Raw genomic sequence first — 20,484 nt, 5'->3', positions numbered from 1 at the left:
CTTCTTTCATCTGATGTCAATTCCTCACCATGCATGCCCAGGCTTACCTGACCCTCGGCTACTCTGGGTCCCTGCTCCTACCTTCTGCTATCCCTCAGATATCACCCCCACTTCTACCTTCACCCTTTGATGTTACCTCTCCTCCTTCTACTCAATTCCTTTACCCACTCCTGTCGCTACCTCTTATTACTGTGGAATATTTTTATCCACAGCACTGCGCCACACTGCACCCCTTTGCCAATGGGGAAAGAAAACTGTCAGAAATTGAGAAAATAACCCAGTGCATGCCAAGTCTGAAAAATTGTGCATGGTTCATAAAACCACCAAAGAAGTGCACACCCTGCCACACACACAGGCAAAGTTAGTGTAAAAACAGAAATTGCTGCTGTCATCTGTCATCTGTCGCTGTCACTTGAAACAAGGCCACAGAATGGCTAAAATCCGAAAAAAATGCTATTAAATACATTTTCCTAAGCAATGGAAATCTTCAAATTGCTGTTTTGGCGCTAAATTCAGTCATTTTCCCCAGTGAATTATTGAAAGAAGAGTCTGCTGAAATCATGGATTCTCCAGGCAATCAGAGGAATCCAGGCCTCACTGACTGACAGCCACATCAGAAAATTAGCTATCAAACCCAGTTTAAATGTATTTTTTTTGTCCTGAAAAATTGCAAAATCCACTATTTTAAGTATGTTGGTGAAGGGCTAATTCTTTTAAAATGTTTAAATCCTTTATAAACTGTGCTTATATTTTATATGGGAAATGAAAGAACTTCAATGTCAAAGGGGCCAGTCTGGGATCAATCCACTATGTAATTCTAATCTGATAGCCTGGCCTGGGAAACAGACATCTCTGCTTGACACTTCCTTGAGAACAGGAAGGCTAATGGCTGTTAATGGTTCCCGCATAATGAAAACAAGGAAAGCCTTGGACATTTGTCTCCTAGCTGACCCAAGGACAAAGGAAGGCTTGGACACCCCTCTTCCTAAAGGAGGGGCCGGATGTGGACGTGGTTTCTCAGGACTGGCTATTTGCCCACTTGGAAGTAAGAAAAAAAAAACCTGGACTGGATTTTGAGTGGAAATTACTTGTTTTTGCTTCAGAACTTCATGACATTTAACATGACAACCACAATAAGTAGACAAGTCAAAAATACAAACTTATAAATCTGAACTCATGCTAGACAGTTGAAGATGTCGTAGGAGTTCTTATTACATAAGGAACCAAAGATACACTAAAACACTGATTGTGGCAAAACTATCAATGTTGCAAGTTTAAAATGTACGTACATGATCCCCTGATCAGCACCCAGAGATGTATCAAATTAGAAATGATTAATCCAAAGTGTTTTGGGTAAAATTGATTAAAATCTGTAGAATGACCAATACAGCTCTCACAAAGATCGGATGTGGATGTAAATGTAGATAATCGAGTATAAAGTGTATGTGTACAATTTTATGAGGGTTCATAATGGTAGAAATGAACATTTGTGCAAAAGTATGGTTTGGGTAAAAATCCAGGTGGGAGTTCCTAAATCCTGTCATAAGATGACAGCTCTATTTATACTGCCAACCAGGACAAAGCAAACGCCAGTAGCCACTCACAGACATGGGGGTGTGTTTTGAAGTCCTGCCTACATCATAAACTGGGGGATGGCATTTGTAAGGTATAAATATACAAGTTTCACTACACAAAAGACAAACTGCTTCCAGGAAATATTGCTTCCAGAACCCACCCAGGTGTCCATGCAGCACCTTATTGCAGAACTTTTCAACTTGTAGCTGACTCCAGAATTCTTTGAAAGATCCAGATTTCTTTGCAGAATCCAGACTCTAGCATTGCAAAATTATTGCTAGCCTGATCCAATTGCAAACATCCCAAACTTGAAGGGATTTCGTTCTGATTCAGCTTGGCTTGCTACCATTGGGACTTGCCCGCTGAAGACTTGCATCCTGCTATCTACCGTGTGCAGTAACTAGAAGGGGCCCTTCCAAGTCCAGGCTGAGGTGCAGTCCAAGTTGACCAGAACCGCCTTGCTGATCCAATCATGCTAGAGGTGCTTTGCTGCCGGTAGACCAGATCAAATTCATCGAGCAGAGCTGACGGTTTGATTTAATAACTTCTTCTGTAAGTATTAACAGGAAGAACAGTGACTCTTGGTATATCTGCATTGTATCATCCCTATCTCAACCCATCCCATCTTTAATTCAGAACTCCAGTATTGTTAGAATCTTTCTTGCGCTGATTTTCTCACCTGTGTTCCAAAACCATAACTCCGTAGTCATTTTGTATAACTAAAGTAAATTCCAGGAAGCAGTAGAATATCCACAACAGGATGGGTTACACTGATCACGTGACTGCAGGATCCATCTGTGGCATTCACTTTTTCATAGTCATAATATAGTGTGATCAAACCCATCTGTCATTTTCAAAAGCGCATTTCTGTTTTCATTTTCGCGCCTATTTTTCAAAGACGCCTCTCACTAAAACCTCTATAACTCCTTCAGTTTTAAAGATAGAAATGACATTTCAACTCTCACTTTGCATCGCGAAACAGTGCATTTGACCCGTTTTTCTTCAATATTGCATAGTAAAAGTTTGCCGATAATTTGCAAAATTCACAAGTTTACACGTGTCAATTCCCCATTTCAAAGTGCTTTTTCCATCCCATCCTAATCTCAAGTGTGTATTGTTGTTTTATTATAGCTCATGTATGTTAGGACCTGATTAGTCTTGCTTTTCTTAGAATTTTGATCCATTTAAGCATTTTTGCACCCTTTTGCAGTATTTCACAAAGCCATTTTCACCTGTCATTTTCAAAGCGTCATTTGACAAAATAAGGTTTTCTCTCTTGTTTGGGAGCGAGGATTGCCTATAACTCTAGAAATTGTATTTCATTCCTGAAAACCTGCTGAATACTCTCATTGGTGTAGGATTGATCCTTTGTATTTAAACAAAACTTTGCAGGGGGAACATTAACCTAAACGCTATCTGTGTGCAAAACAAACTGTTCTTTTTCCCTGTGTTTTCTATTTTGCCACTTATAAGTGAATTCAATTGCTTTGTTTATCTTTCTGAATTGTATTGTCACACATTGGTGATTGATTGATTGATTGATTGATTGATTGATTGATTTGTTTATTTATAGAGCGCCTTACACCAAGGCACTGTACAATGGAACAACTCATACAGTGAACAACAATAACATTGGGAGCAAAAATTACATAATGAATCATTCAACAACAAAACAGTGCAAAAAGCAATTAACTGAGGGAAGGGGAAGTGGAGAGGGAGTAGGATTGGATAAGGGGAATGGAGAAGGATAGAACGAGTGAAGAATAGAAGGGAGGGAGAATGAAATGGGAGTGGGGAAAAGAAGGGAGGGAGAATGAAATGGGAGTGGGGAGAGAGGAGTTAAAAGAGGGAAAGAGGGGGGAGGATGAGAGAACAGGGGAGGCCTTCAAGGAGGAGAGTGGAGGAGAAGGAATTTAAGGGAAGTGCGAAATGAGGGAAGGGTTGTGGAAGAACGGATTGAGAGGGGGAGTGAGTTCCAGTGAAGAGGAGCAGGGAGTTGGAAGGAGCAGAACCGGGAGGAAGCACAGGGGGAAGGAGGTACAGTGAGGAGGAAATGGTCAGCAGAACGATGTGAGCGAGAGGGGGAGTAAAAGATGAGAAGGGAGGAGAGATAAGGAGGAGCAAGACCATGTAGGGATTTGAAAACAAGGCAGAGAAAGTAGAATTTTAACTGTAAGTGGAAAGGTAGCCAGCGAAGGTGAGAGAGCGAGGAGGAGATGGAGTCACGGGAGGTACGGAGACAAAGAGTACGAACAGCGGAGTGGTAAATGGATTTAAGGGGGGCAAGCTGGGATGCAGGAAGTCCAAAGAATAAGGGGGAGCAGTAGAATAGTCGGGAAAAGATGAGAGAGGAGATAAGGAGTTTGGTCGCATGGAATGTGAGGGAGGGACAGATTTTGCGAATGTTGTAGAGGTGCTAACGGCCGGAGTGAGAGGTAAGTGAAATGTGTTGTGAGAAGGTGAGAGAGGAGTCAAATAGAACGCCTAGGTTACGAGCATGGGAGGAGATAGGGAGGTTGGAGGGAGGAAAGTGGATGAAAGGGGGAGGAGAGGGAGGAAGAAGTGTGTTAGAAGGGAAGAAAAGGACTTCGGTTTTATAAGTATTAAGAGAGAGGAAGCGGGAGGACATCCAGTTCTTGATGGCTGTGAGATAGGAGGAGAGTTTAAGATGGAGGTCAGGTGTGAAGGAGGAGAAAGAGAGAAAGAGTTGAGTATCATCAGCATAGAAGTGATGGGAGATATCAAAGGAGGAGATAACAGGGGCAATGATTGAGGTGTAAAGACAGAAGAGGAAAGGACCAAGTACAGAGCCTTGTGGAATACCGTATATGAGGGGGAAGGAAGAAGAGGTCTTGCCCCATATATATCTATATTAAACCTATGTGTGATTGAATATTAAATAAATAAATACATCTTTACCTTTACAAGCTAGCCTGATTCCTGGTTCAGTGTGACCTGGGGGGTATTTTGAGAAGATATATCAGAATAATGAACTTTTAGACAAAAATAAAAAAAGGGTTTCATTTGCTCACTACATGCTAGGCGAGACTTGGGTGTGTGCCTGGCTGAAATCCCTTACATTACCTTTGTTGTTATACTCCACTCCCTTCTACCTCATACGATAGCATTTGCCCCCACCACTCCTCTGCTGCGACTACCCCATTCTGGCTTCTACTCCAATACTACTTCCTACCACTACCCCCTCTCTACCACCACCACCACCTCCTCATTTTACTACTACCACTCCTCGTCTACTGCTACTACCAGCACTTATCTGCTACTGCCACTCCCTAAACCCCTCTACTCTTTCCACCAGCCCTTCATTAATAAATCATTCCCTGGCGGGTTAGTGCATTGGGCATGTTTATGGCATTACTGCAGGCCTTTCTTTATTACAGAATATGCCTGGTGGTTTAGTGGGCTATGTATAGCGGGGCCTGCGGGTTATTTCTAATATCCCTGGTGGCCTAGTGGGCCTCCCAGTCTTATCTGTGGGCTCCAGCAGATGCTTTCTGCTGGAGCCTCGCTCCTCATCAAACTGCCACGCTGGCTCTCCACCGCACGGTGGCAGTCTCCCTGGAGCTGACCCCATCTCTCCTTTCTCCGTTGTGGTCTGTGCCGATATTGCAGCTGCCCCATCCCTTGTTGAGGTGTGCTCTGCGAGCGTGTCTGCTGCCTTCAGGCCCGGCATGTCACTGGCGGCTAGTGCAGCCCCCGGCTGGCTGCACCGGCCCAGCTTCCATGATAATCTGCTGGAGCGCCATGCCAGCAGACTTCTTGCTGGCTTCCTACCAGGGTTCCTTGATGGGATCTTCGGGCGGTGCTGATGACACGATCCTCAAAGATAAGGAGGGGCTGGGAGGGGATCCGTGTACCAAGCTGCTACCCGGGTTGGAGTTGGGCATGGGTCTACATCCACCCCTTGACAAAGTCTGGCGACAGGCCTTGTCACATCTTTTACTTATTAGGTCTGTCTTCCATATATTTTCTCTCAAAAATAGTGCGTTCCTGTGTACTAATTCCTCCAGAATAATTTCATGTGTGTTTGCTACAAATGTGTAAAGTTGTTCTTTAGACCTAGAGTCTTCCAGTCCTGCTAATCTCGTATTGACCAGCAACAAAGTTACCGAGCTAGTTCTCTCAATCGGTCTGTGATGTTTCCTTGTTATAGCAGGCCCAGGATGCAGCTGGGGTACCCAGAAGCTCCATTCAATACAAAAGTTATAGAACATTAAAGGTCATACAATACGTTTTAACTTGAAAGTGAGATAAAACTCAACTGCATCATTACTAATCTGTTCCAGCTGTGACACTGAGCCACCACAGGCACTGAGTCACTGTTCCATCCAGACTCTACTTGTCACCGGCCTCCAAAAACCTACTGCAGAGCCAGCCCACCCTTGTGGTCGCCCATTTCCTGTGTGTCCAACAGAGGCCTGTTCACATAATTGCTGCCTTGCTCGGGTTAACATTCCCTCGCCTTCTTAGCCATAAAATATACTGAAATAGCAAAATCATTTCGCCACCCTGGACTAAAGAATCCGGGTGTGGCCTGAAGATAGGCACATTTTAAAACGAATCCACACACAACTGGTTTATTTAGAACCCTCCGGAGTGGTAGCCATTCAAAGTCTCCAAGTGTTTTTTTGTTTCTGGTTGACAATTCTTCTGGATGTTATTCCCCACTGCAGCTTAGTGGGTTGGGACATTTGCGGCAGAACTATGTGGGAAATAGGTTGGGCCAAGACATTCTTCATCCGACCAAAGTCCTTCTGTTGAGCGTCAGTAATATTAGATGAGGAGAGTGCACTGAAGACACGACTGTGGCAGCAAACACTATTTAATAACACTAATGTTATTTGTTTATGTTCGTCCTTTGTGGAGGCCCTACCGATCTTCCACCAGCTAAAGCATGCTCCTGCTCGGCCTGTCTGGCTGAAGATAGCTGGGTAGGGGATTTGCCCCCTTTCTGCCATTAGTGAGCCAGCCAATGTTTATTCTTTTTTTATATAGGAGAAGAGGCTCCTCACGACAGATGTACCCTACCTTCATCCTACTGTCAGCAAGGCATTGCCACACTACACATAGAATCAAAGGGGTCCCAGGAGCCCTCAACATTGACTATGGCTACGGCTGATGGGAGATATGGTCAAAAACATCTAGAGAGCCAAAGGTTGCAGTCCTGTAGAAAGAGGACTCACAAGTGCCAGTTTGTGTTCACCCACTACGAGGCTCCGGGAGAAGATAAATAAGCTGGCTACAGCAGCCTTTCACTTAAAGAAAGAGGCGGGCATTCATATTAGTAACCTGGGTGATCTGCTGCCTGCGAGTGGTAGTCAGGCAAGTGCAGAGTCACTGGCCTGTGCCTGGAAGGCCGAAAGAGGTGCGCTATCCGCAGTCTTTTTGACAGTATTTACCCTGACAGTTTGCTGTCTCAGCCACAGCCCTGCTGAAGCACCAACGTGCCAATAAACATCCTGCTTGGTGTGGCCTATGCTCCGGATCTGTCTTTCACCTTCTAACCACAACCCGTGCACTTCCTGTCTCTGCTGCCTTTGCCCGCACGGCACCCTCTTCCCACCATGCCCCCAGTCGACGGCTCTTAAACCTATGTTAAGAAATGAATATTGTTCCACAATTAACATAGAAACCAGATGACTTGAAATGGTAATGTAAAGAAGCGGTATGCCATTGACAGCTGGGGACAGTAATGGGCGGCAGAGAAACTATGCCTAGCAGGCTGGCATTCCTACGCATAATTGTTTCCAAAGAAGGTCCTCCGGGTCCACCTCTGCATCGCTGCCCTGGCTGCTGCCACAGGAGGCACGCGGGGCATCGTAGAGCCAAGAAAAGCCTTTGACAGAGCAGAGCCGGGGCCCGCCAGTGATAACTCAATGGGATAATCAGGACGGGCATTCCTCGAGGAGTCACATCAACAGCTGAAGGCTTCAGCTGCAAGCGCACTGAAATACCCTTCACGTTGGCACTTGAGTCAATGTCAACTGCTGCCCGCGCTAGAACGGGCCCTGAGATGCAAACCACAGAGGCTCAGGATGTCTGCAATGGCTCGAGGATCAGTTATTTATAGAAAGAAATGGGCAAAGCTGCACGCAAGGCAAAGAGCACTGAAGGGCACTAAGAAATATGTATTTGCCATCAGTGGTGTTGAAATAATAAATAATCCCAATCAAGGGATAGTCAGTAATTGCTTCACTTTGGATGATTGTCATTTAACTGCAAACATAATATTATGCATCACTATGGGGGTCAATACAAGGTGGGCGGTAAGGGATACCGGTCAGGGGTAAAGAGAGGGTGTCCAGCTGCAAGGACAATTTCCCCATGAGCTCCCAGCAGCAGCAGAGGGGCTCTCATATTGCTCTATGTCAACAGATCATTTCAATGTGAGCCATTAGACACTGATGGGAATGAGTGGGGACTATTAGCAGAGACTTTTGTCCCTTTAGAAATGTGCATGGGAGGGAGTGATCAGAAGTGAGAAGGGTGCATAATGCTGCAGGCTTTATGAAATACTGCAGGCTTTATGAAATAATGACAATGGCTTTAGCAAATGGGAATTTGTTAGGCTAATCTGCATGATGCTATTGTGCATGCAAGATGGGGAGAATACAACTAACGCTGTCCTCTAATTGCTCAACAAATTTCTATGATGATTTATATAGGGTCAAGTTAATTATGAAAGGATAGTTTATTAAGTAATGTGCTTTGCATCCAAGGCCTTGCTATAAATAAAGTATTATTTAAGCACATGAAATGCAAAGGGAAACCTTAATAAATATCTAAATCAACTAAACCTGTGAAGATGTGCTCAGTTGCTTACATTGTCCACATCCCGGTTTCACCATTTATCCAAAGTGTGTCATCCTGAGCAGATCATTAAATCACACTGTGTCTTATCTGCAGCTCTGTAAGTGATTCACTTAGGAGCTTATGTTAATATGTCATGTTGTTATTTAAAAACAGCCTGGCTATGGAGCTGCTACATATATAATAATAGTGCAATTTAGGTAGTTTGCACCACAACGTTATTTACTTATGGCAACTTATTCTAAAGTCACCTCCATGGTGTCTCCAAGTATCAAAGACTGATGATGCTCCTTGTGATGCCCTTTTCTGGGAAGTCATTTCTGTTGGTGCCTCCTCTCTAAAGGGCTTCTGTTTGGCATTGTTTGCACTGGTTGCACTGGATATATTATAATTACTAACCAGGCATGTTTGTGCAGCAATCTCTTCCTTTCTTTTCTTAGACCTTCCATTATGCCTTCCTTTCTGTATTCACGTCATGACCCTGCCTGCCTGCAGTATCTTGGCCCTAAGGTCCTTCTGTTCTCCCATGGCATTGTTCGTTTCATTTCTTTCACCAGTTCAGCCCAGAGGCATAGCCAGGATTGTCTAGCAAATGGGGCCTGATGCTAATGTAGTTGGGCCCACTGCACTGACAAAAATATCTGTAAATGCCCACACAGCGCTGCTGAGTGGGCATTTACAGATTTTGGGTGGGCCTTGCCCCTCAAGCCCTACCCTGCCTACGCCTCTGGCTCAGCCTTTACTCCATTTCCTACGGCGACCGATATCCTTGTTCTTCATTCTACTCACGCTTCTCAGCTTTTCACCTGCATTTGCCTTTGATCTAATCTACCTTACCCTACTATTTCCTCCCCTATGCACCCTACAGTTTCTATTGGACTATGGAACACATGTTTCCTGTACAATAAGACACACTCCATCCTTGATCTCTTCGCCAATGGAATCTTCATTTTATCTACTTCACCAAAAGGGGGATCTCCAGATCACGCACTGTTGCTGCTTCTGCTTTTTTCTCTTTTTTTCACAAATATTGCCCTCACCCCGGCCATACAGGCAAAAGAGGGGATCAGCATGTTATTTCATTCTTTTTGGTTCCTCATCCTCCTAATCTGCGTTCTGACACTACTTTTCAGTACAAGTTTGGCAATTTTTCAAAACCCTCATTGTCTTGCCTTCCTCATTATCTATAGACCTCATGGCCCTCCCTTCACTTACTGTGATGATGAAGACTCTCTCCTTTCTTCTTCCAGTGGATGTCCCATTCTTTCTTCTTGTTGATTTTAATCCTCATCGGGCTACAACACATGTGTCCTTTCTCTCTCTTCTTGACTCTCATCATTTCCTTCAATAGTGCTTCTATATTTCTCATGCTTCTGGATCATCTCTTGACCTTGTCTTTTCTTTTTTTCCTTCTGATGATTTTATTACAGTTTTATTTTCCCCGATCTACTCCTGGGATCTTTTCTTGCAATCATTTTCCACTCACTTCCTCTTCCTACACTTCAATCTTCTTTCGTCAAGATTTAAGTCACTTTTGTTCTACCCTCTTCTTCTCCTCTCTTCTTTCATGCATTCCAACACTTAATGAATGTTCTCTTCTTTTAGCCGTCTCGGCTGCCTCTTTTCTTCATTTTTAACTTATGGCTACTCTCGACTCACTATATCCCTCTGCCCTTTTTCTTCCTCTTGAAACCACCACAACGTTGGCTCTCAATTGCACTTCTCTCTCTTCATGCTTTTCTTGCTTGTGGTGCAAGGTGATGGGAAAATATGTGCTCCTACACTGATGTTACTCTCCTTTCATCTTTACATTCCTCATATGAGACCTCTCTACTTGCTGTTAAAAACACCTCTTTCTCCTTATCCGTGATGACTGTTTTACCATTTCAAACAAATTTGGTCTTCCTCTCCCTCCCTTCCTCTACATTTGCAAACCACTTCAGTTCTAAGGTTTCTTGCCTGTGCTCTCATTCCGCTCCTTCTTCCTCTCGCCCTGATCTTCAGTCGTCTTCTTCTCCTGCCACATGTTCCTAATATTCCTTTTCTCTTCTCTCTGAGTCTGATATTGCTACTTTTGAGCACAGGTTCACCCCACCACTTTCGCTCAGGATTCCTTACCCTATTCTCTTGCCTCTGGGGGCTATCCTCAACTTCTACCCATTCTTACTTCTCGCTTTATCATCTCCCTCACAACCTCAACTTTCAACTTTTCCTTTTGAATACAAACATATCGTCATTCTTCCTATTCTCTCCCGGCAAACTTCCATCCCATTTCTCTTCTCCCCTTCCTTTCTAAAGTTCTCAAGTGCATGATTTATGCTCAGGTTGCCACCTACCCTGATCACCACTCTCATCTGCCTCTTTGCCAGTGGGCTTTTCATCCTTTTCACTCTGTTGAAACTGCCTTACGCTAAGTCACTAACGCTTCGGTCTCTGCTCGCCGTGCTAAACTATCCCTATTCTTGATCCTCCAGATGTCTTGAGCATTTTTGACCATGTGCATTATCCCACTCTTCTTTCTACACTTTCATCACTAGGGCTCTTGGGTTTGGATGTTCAGTCGTTCCATTCATATCTCAAGGATCGAAGCGTCTCAGTTTCTTAGGCTGCTAAACTATCTTCTTCTTTCCCACTTCAATTCAGGGTACCTCAAGGCCCTGTTCTTACACTGCTCCTCTTTTCTCTCTAAAATATTCCTTTCTTCCCTCATTTCCTCCTTTATTTGCAGAAACAATCAGCTTCAAGATGGTGACACTGCAGCCTAATATCCCAATGATTGGGCTGGGTGTTACCTATTTTGACATTTAGGACTCCTACTTTCATGTTCCGATCCATCCTGCCAACCAGAGATTCCATCAATGTGCCTCATTACTGCACTATTTTGAATTCAGGGTCCTTACTTTTCACTTAAAATCTGCTCCAAGAACTTTCACCAACTTCCTGACCCCACACAAGGGCATTCTTGCCCACCTGTACGTTGATGACTGACTGATTCATAATGAAACCTACAATCAGGCAATCCAAGGCACCCGAAGGGTTGGTCCCTCCTAGAGAAGTTCAACTTGCTGCTTAATCTGGAAAAATAGTCTCTAATACTGCAAGAAAGACTGGAATTCATTGGTTCAACCTTCGACACCATAGAGGGAAGAGTGTTCCTCCAAGAAAGAAGGGTGTTGTAGCTCCAGTCCTGACTGAACAATCTTTTGGACCTCTCTCAGGCCCCAGTCACATGGAGGCTCCAGATCTAGCGGGGGATAACATCCAGCATCTTAAGGGTCCAGTAGTCCACAGCTCATCTTTGCCCATTGGTAAGACCCATCATGTGCACTTGTCCACATTCTTCGAAGAAGATGACATTTCTTTTACAATGACCAACCAATGGCACCTGAATCTCGCCTGGTGGCTAGACTCTGAGTATATCTGGGGAGGAATAACTATAACTCCTGCCACCCCTCCAATAGTTATTACAAGAGATACCAGCAAAGTGGGCTGGAGTGCCACATCTGAACAGGTGTCTATTCGGGAGACCTGCCAGGAGTCAGCCAGGTCGCAAAAACATGTGGGAGATTATGGCCATTGTGAGAGCAGTACACCAGGTACTCTAATTAGTTTGGCTCACCCTCCTGCAACACGCCTTCTCTCTTCTGCAAAGGGTAATCAGTAACATTTAGGGAGGGGGGTGCCATTGTCCCAGTAACCCTTTTCTAGAAGAGGAAGTTCTGGTTTCCCCTCCTCCTCCAGATGTTCCGGAAACCCCACCACCCCCTTCCTGTGGTTCCTTTCCTGGGCTGTGCTGGGCCATTTTCCCTCCAAATCATTAGCTGCACTACAGCTGACTGCTTTAGAGAAGCCGTCTCGAGGAGATAGATAATTGTGACAGTTGCCTTAGCCCCTCAGGGCTCTTGATGATCCTCCACCATCAAAGTCTATACAAGACAAAAGTTCTGCCTCTTCACTTAGTGAAGATAATACGGTTTAGGCCATGTGTCTTGTGATCCTTTGAAGATCCCAAATGTTTTGCTAGATCGGTTTGCCCTGGAGCTTTCCCTTTGCACTCTAGTACCCAGCTTTCTGCCCTTCTGGTCTTCAGGGGACATGGCCAAAATATTACAGTGGGGAGACATACACCACGTCACTCTTTAAGAGATTTGAAATCCTTCCTCGGGTACTCAGTGCCCTCCAAGGCCCTCCCTAAGAACTCAAACACTTGGTCCTCCTTGAACTCCTTTCTTCTAAGGTTTTCTGAAGTTGTTCTTCTGATGGCTATTGCCTGTTCTACGTGGTTATGTGAATTGGGGTCACTTCTGTGCATTGATCCCTGTTTCCATTTCCTACTAGTTGTTCTAGTCTTATGTCCCAGCCCTGACTTTAGGCCTATGGTCCAGTCAGATTTTCACTGTCACCAGGACATGGTTCATCCTCACTTACCTAGGGAAGCATTTAAGTTCGTCAATTCTCATTTTGGTGATTTTGTTTACCTGGCAAACCCTCCACAGCCACTTTGAGTAGGTGAATTACGCAGTTGATTTCCCTAATCTAGGAGGTAGAGAATGCTCTCCTTCTTCCCTGGTGGAGGGCAAGTCAACTAGAGGAATGCTATAATCTTGGACTTCCTGTAATTGGGTTCTGCTGCTGAACAACTGCAGGGCAAGCATGTGGGCTTCACCTGGCACTTTCATTAAACATTGCATGCTGAATGTTGGATACAGGGACAGTGTCCTGGACACAGTTGCCTTGTAATTTGGGAACCCCATTTACGACTGTTTTCCGACAGATAGCTTTTCTTGATCGGCGACCTGTTAGGAACACTACATGCCCAGAATCGCATGAATTGTATGTACCCTGAAAGACAACTGAAGCCACCAATAGGGTAAGGAGCAGGGTAGGGTTGAGATCAGATTGGTTTTGTGTGGGGATGATAGGAGAGGAAGGTATATGGGGGTGAGCCCGAGGAGATAGGGAAGAGGGATGGAGAGGCATGTGGCGGTTGCTGGGGTGTCCCGAGCATGAGAGGTTGGGAGAGGGAGCGGTAGTTCCATGTAAAGTGGTTCCCTCGAGTGCTAAAGCTAGGTCTGGGAAACCAGGCTTGGGCGTTAATGGGCTGCGGGGAGATTCACACATCCGTGATTTACAGGAATACATATTCCCGATCGAGTGTTTCTCATCTATTTCTGACTCTATATGATGATTATCGTATATATCGCCCCTGCTGTGTACAAGAGGATGGCTGATGGCCATGATGGCCTTTTATGCTCAACCCCTGTGGGTAGAGGCTTGGGAGGCGGAGTCAACTATTTTAATGAAAGAAACAGTTTCTGACTAGAGGGCATGTCCCTCCCAACACGACTTAATGTGGCTACCTAGATGGGCACGGTGTAATGAAGATTACCAGGAAGTAATATGGCAATTCACAATTGTATACATCCGGTTAGGGTTTGGGTTCTAAGGAGATCCAGTTTTGAAATGTGATTTTGGATTCCGAACCATTTGCTGGAAAAACTGGCATATCAAGAAATCCATCAGCCCAGAGGCCAGCCTGCCTCTGCATGATGGAAGCGTCTGGCTTTTCCCAGTTCTGCTCTTTAAGTGTAGACTAAATGCTGCTGAATTCTCTGTACAGTCAGTTCCTTTCAGTTTTAAGAGCATGTGAGGTGTGCAGAGTCACCCTGGGCACATTCATTGCTGCGTCCTGCTGTTCAAACATATATGTAAAGCCAGAAACGTATTCGGTGGCTTGTGACTATGAAACAACTCGGCGATGGAGGCATTGGTCTGGAAAAACACTCTGTTCCCTGTGGCAACAGTCATGCCATTGCCCCAGATTGGATCAAAATGGCAGCAAAGTCGCCTGACATTTACACCTGGCACGCTCAATCACAATCCATGCATTTGAAAAAGGCGTGTTACGCTTGTTCTAAGCACGTGTGTAAGTGTGATTGAGTAATGCAAGCACCAAACTTCACTTTTATTGTTAGCTTCCTCTGTAGTCCTTTTCTATTCTTTTCCAGATTAAGGTCTCTGTACCCATGGCGGAAGTTGGGGGGGGGGAGGGCAATATGCCACTCACTATTGGGACACGTTTTGGTGCTGATAGACCACTATGTGGCGAGTTGTACAGTTGTCTTAAAATTAGATAACATCATTCATGTGGGACACATCCATTTTTATCAAGGTAGGTGGCAGAGAGAGGGAGAGAGAGAGAGAGAGAGAGAGGGAGGGAGAGAGAGAGAGAGGGGAGAGAGAGAGAGAGAGAGAGAGAGAGAGAGAGAGAGAGAGAGAGAGAGAGAGAGAGAGAGAGAGAGAGAGAGAGAGAGAGAGAGAGAGAGAGAGAGAGAGAGAGAGAGAGAGAGAGAGAGAGAGAGAGAGAGAGAGAGAGAGAGAGAGAGAGAGAGAGAGAGAGAGAGAGAGAGAGAGAGAGAGAGAGAGAGAGAGAGAGAGAGAGAGAGAGAGAGAGAGAGAGAGAGTTTGGAGGCCTCCAAACCCGGGTCCGGGTAGACGGAATGGGGACTTGTTTGTTTGTTTGTTTATTTTATTTGTATGGCGCTCCAAACCCAGAGGTAGAAGGGCGCTTAAGAATTTGGTTGCAGTGTTGTGAAGTATCTTAGTTTTGCATACTTCGTACAAGTTTATAATATAAGCATATATCTATACAGTGAACAGTAAACAAGAGCAAATGCGTACAATATGCAGTTTTCAATATAAATACAGATACCGCACGGGTCTGGTGTTAATGGCGTTATTCTTTGTTTAGAAGCCAGCTGATGACCTGCTTCCTAAAGATCTGGAAGGATTCGATCATTTTGATGTTAAGCGGTAGGGAGTTCCAGAGTCGGGGGGCAAGCACTGTGAAGCTTACCCCTCCAGCTCTTTTTAGGTGGAACCTGGGCACTGATATGCAGAGAGTGTTGGAGGATCTGGTGGATCTGGTGGCTGGTTTCAGGGTGAACTTATTAGCTAGGTAAGGTGGTGCTAGGTGATTGAGGGATTTGTACGTGAGGCAAATGGTTTTTAGATCAATTTTTGGCGTATGGATAGCCATTTGCAGGCTTTTTACCGGGACATTCCGACCTATGCGGACCCGGTAAGTCCCCATTTCGTGAACCATTCCCCATTCCCATTTGAGCCCCGATAGGGCTCAATGGGAATGGGGAAGGAGCTAATAACCGGCCTGCAAATAATGGGCCCGTTATTAGCTCCATGGTCCCTTAACGGGTCCCGTTAAGGCCGGCTGGTTAGACCAGCCGTTCCTGGTGGGACCCGGTAAGGGACCTCGGAATGTGGTGGTAGGGGGTTAACGGCACCGGCATCCTTACCGGTGCCGTTAACCCCCTACCGCCGTACTCGTAATGAGGCCCGTGTGTGTCTGTACTGTAGAAAATTGAAAAATAGCTTGATCATTTTCTTGCAGGAGACCTGGTTGAGAGTGTCCCCATCCCTGGACAGTTATGTGACGTGTTTTCAAGCGGCACAAGGTGAGGCAAAGGGGGGCCCTTATGGAGGTCTTCTAACGCTTGTGCAATCCTGCCAGGGTATTGAAGTAGTGAGAAGTGTAGAGGTACGCTTAGCGATATTGGCTACACATGTGAAAATCAATAATAATCAAAACATTCACATGCATATTTTGACAGTTTGCTGGCATTCTGGATTGTGTGAGCTGGAAGAGATTATTGTCGCGATCTCACAATTCATGAATGACTGTCCTACTAAGCATTTGGGTAAATCTATCATCTTATCTGGACATTTAAATTCCGACTGTGTGAATTGGGCTCAACTAATTAGTGGAACCGTTAAGGGCGATAGTTGTGGTACAAAGGTCTTAATGGTTTGGGTTTGACACAACTAAATGGGATGGTTCCCGAAGATATCCCGGGCCATTATACTTGAATGAATGGGATGGCCCAAGAGATTTTGGACTATGGGCCTCATTACGAGTATGGTGGTAATCCGCCAGTGCTACTGGTGGGTTGCCCCCGTACCTGTAACTCTGGATCCGCTGCCTGACTTCCCAGTGCCCCAGGGACATTACAAGTTCCATCGGAGCAGGAAGTCAGGTGGCGGATTCAGTAAGTGCCCATTCCCGTTGGATATTGGACTCCATAGGACTCCATAGGACTCCATAGGACTCCATAGGACTCCACGGTGCCAGTCCTTCCATGACAACTCTGCCTACCAGGGACGCTGCACCTGGCATGGTGTAGTGTGGCAGCCCGGAATTAAAGGTGCCGGATAATAAGGCCCTAAACATATGCGGGGAAGTGGTTGTTTGAAAGCTGTACCTCCTTGACAATCACCTATACCACTGGTAGTGATCACTCAATGCTTGAGGCCTCTTTTGCTGCTTTGCAGATTGACAGTGTTTGGGCGGGTAGAAGTCCAACTGCAGTAAGAACAAATAGTGCAGGCAACAGGATTGTATGGAACCCGGTTCAGTTGCCAGGGTGAATGATAGTCTAACGGATTGCCTAGTCTCTACTTCTTGCGAATGGAGGCGTAATACCTTTACAGTGGATTATTTTGAGCCCTTTGTCTTGGAAATCCTATCCCCCGCCCTCGGTAACAGAAGGGCGGGAGAAGATGTTGGGCCCAAGAAACACCTCTACGCTTATAATGATGAGTTGGCCAATAGGAAGAAGGGTATGAGGGCCTTTATTCGAGCAGCCAAGACCAGGATGGATTTAGCGGTTTTGATCCGAAGAGCCCGAAAAACTTACAGAAATTGGCGTTCGACCCATCAAGCTAAAGGGTTGCAAAATGACACAGAAGTTGTTCTGCAATCATTACGAATTAAAAATACGCCTTCTTTTTGGAAGACTATTAACGATCTTGACAGGGTCCACTCAACGTAGCAGACGAACGCTTTCTCAGAAAACGATCGGGTCTCCCACTTTTCAACTTTATACTCCCTCCCTGAGGAGAAAGGTACAATTATAAAATCATATTGGGATTTAAGTGCTGAGGAAACTGTTCTAAGATCTGCAACTGATCATAGGACTGCAAGAGAATTCTAACATCTTAATTTGCCTGCAATATACAGGGTCCTTGTCTCGCCTAATTCAACTTTTTTCGTGGAGTCAGGCAGGGATGTGTATTGGTGCCCTGCCTGTTTAATCTCTACATGGCAGATATCGGCAACTTCCTTGAGCCTGTTGCCTTAGCTACCCCAAAACTGCATAACATGAGGCCATTGTAGATAGAGTACGCCGATTGCTTTTTGATTTTCGATTTAATGCCCATCGTTTTGCAATGCCTAATAGAAGCTTTCTCCAAGTTTGTGCAAGCTCCCTCCCTCAACATCTACTCATCTAAGACTAAGGTCATGGAGTGTACTCGCCGTAGAAGGGATTCGACCTTTTGCTGGCGGGTTGGAATTGATCCACTGAAGAGGGTCGACACTTTAATTTATCTAGGCTTTCTGATCACCTCGAAACCTTTTAAGCTGCAACTGTGTAAATGTTTAAAATCTCGATCTACAGCCCTAGCTAATCAGCTGTGTACAGTTGATGCCCTATTTTGTAAGTTCTCACTGTTACTTTGCATTCGTTATTATGAGGGTAAAATATACCCTCTGTCGACTTTAGGATACCTCCCTACGTTGAGGTTTTTATTTGGAAAAGAGCAATACATATTCAGGGTTCTGTTCCTGTTCAAGCCATGAGATTCGAACTGGGCCTGGTTTCCCTGGAAGCACGAGTTCACTGGAGATACCCTTCTGTCTTTAGGAAGATCGTGTGCCCTGCTTCTGGTTCTCTTTATGAAGACCTTAAAGTCACCTTGCTTGAGAAGGGAAACAGACGGATACAGGAATTTGATGAGATCTTTAATGGACTACTCAGTAAAATGGATGGCTCATTATGTGACTTGATTGAGAACCCTGGCAGTGTTAGACGCCTATTAGATAGTTTTGATTGGATCCTGACGACAGAGGGTATGCACAAATGTGCCTCCCCAAATCATCTCCCGGGTGATCACAAAAAAACTTGCTATGTTGGCACCTTACTTAGCGATCTACCCCGATAAGAGCACTCGCAGATTGTTTCTTCGCTTCCGATGGAATTTGGTTCGAATGCAGCAGATAATGGTTAGATATTCTCTGCACTCTTTGGAACCAGTCTACTGTAGATTTTGTGAGAACAAAGACGAAGTTGAAACCCTAAAACACTTGCTAGTATACTATTCGGAGTCCAAGGGAATGAGATAGAATTTCCAGAAAAAAAGATGGAATTTCCAGAAAAAAATCTTAGTATTGCTTTTGTTGGGCGAGATGAAGAAGGGGTGTGGAACTGTTGTTTGGCTGGTAGGACTACCTCCACAGTGGTGGTGGTTAAAGGCTTTTTAAAAGCATTGAGAGTTGAGAGTTTGGATGATTCTGTGTAACTAGCCATTTTGGATTTTAGTTATTGCTAACGAACCTCCTAACCTTGTCTTGTGGTTGGTTAATTTCATAAGTTTAACAGTCTTTTTTTATTGGTTTTCTTTATCTTTCTTTTTTCCTTTTTTTTAATGTACTACCATGCTTGGAGGTTTATTGCGGATACTCCTTTTCTGTGTTTGAAATTGTGCATTTTTGTAACTATGGATTGCTTTAAATTATTATAGGTTAAAATGTGTTTATTTTAACCAAATAACATTTAATATTTATTCATTTATTCATTTATTCATTTATTCATTTATTCATTTATTTACTTACAGTTGTTTATAGTTCAAAAAGAACTTTTACAACAGTACATATTCACATATAGAAACCTCAGACTCTTTAACAATTAAACAAAATGTGTTTCATTCCAAAATACAGAAGGGGCGGTAATGGTGCCATCTCTTGCCACAACCCGTTAAAGTAAGTGTGGGTTCTTTAACCCACTGTAATGTAAAATATGATTACGTTGAGAGCACATTTCTCATGCAGACTCATGTGGATGTCTTGAAAACCTGACAGACATTTACTATACTGTTAATCTTTCAATCAGCCCTATGCACAAGAGGAGACACAGCGGGGCAAGGCAATGAATAAACAGAAAACCATGTAAAAAAGAGTTTTGCTGCGACCTTCTTGCAATGAAATGACCACTGTTATGCAGTACAGAAATTGGTAGTGGCTAAAAGCATACTTAGCCCCACACTACTACTGAACCAGCAGTGATATGGCTTATATGTGTAGGTTTATGTGCCACCAGACTGACTAAGCCATCACATTGTTAGAATTGGTACCAGAGATGCAGAAGATTACAAAGCCACCTCTGCCCAATGAAACCTCGTGTTGCAGCACTTGTCAGGAATGCACACTTGCCTTTTGACACTGCAGAGCTGTGGCCAAGGGCCCCTGTAGGCTACATCAGTAAAGGCACATAGTTGCACAATAATTTTGGCAAGGAGCCTTTTTGAAAGGGGACTCTGATTAGCAGTCCTCCCATCAGAAACATAATTACCTGCACCATTTTTGTTAATAAAAAATAAGGGCAATCCATCACATGCCTCAATCTCCTCCCACCCAAAGAAATGAAATAATGACCATGGTTTATTTATCAATATTTTGTCATAAAAAGTAATAAATGATACCCAAATGCTTAATAGAGTGAAATGGGTAAAGGGAGAAATTAGAGTTCCTTGTTTTTAGGATTACGTTGAGAAATAATTTAAATAAGAGGTACATCACATTGTCATTAGAGGTTTAATGGAGAAGGTAAGTGTTAACATATTCTAGACAGCAGAACTAATGCCTATTTTCATACTTCAAAAATCTGTGATGTGAGGCATACATTTTATAGCTACCTAATTAATGTGCATGGAGTTCAAAATTGCCACTCTTCACTTTTGGCTGGAATTGCAAGAGAGCTCAACGCTTCCAACCTTTTCACTGAACCTCTCCACATGTCAGAACGACATGCCAAGAAAGTTGGAAACCAGGGTTAACCAGCAGTAATTATAAAAGGTTTGAATAAAATATTATCCCTTGTTAAGATAATTCATAGAATTTGAGAAAAGCTAACAGCTTTTATTAGAATCAGTGGAGCAATGGATGGACCCCTTAGATAAATTTACCAGGTGACTCTGTGACACCGGGAAGACCATGGTTCAGTCCTAGGT

Source organism: Ambystoma mexicanum, chromosome 3q, assembly GCF_040938575.1.
Source record: "Ambystoma mexicanum isolate Mex_15411 chromosome 3q, UKY_AmexF1_1, whole genome shotgun sequence".
NCBI classification, from domain to species: Eukaryota; Metazoa; Chordata; class Amphibia; order Caudata; family Ambystomatidae; genus Ambystoma; species Ambystoma mexicanum.
Note: the sequence above shows the minus strand (reverse complement) of the source record.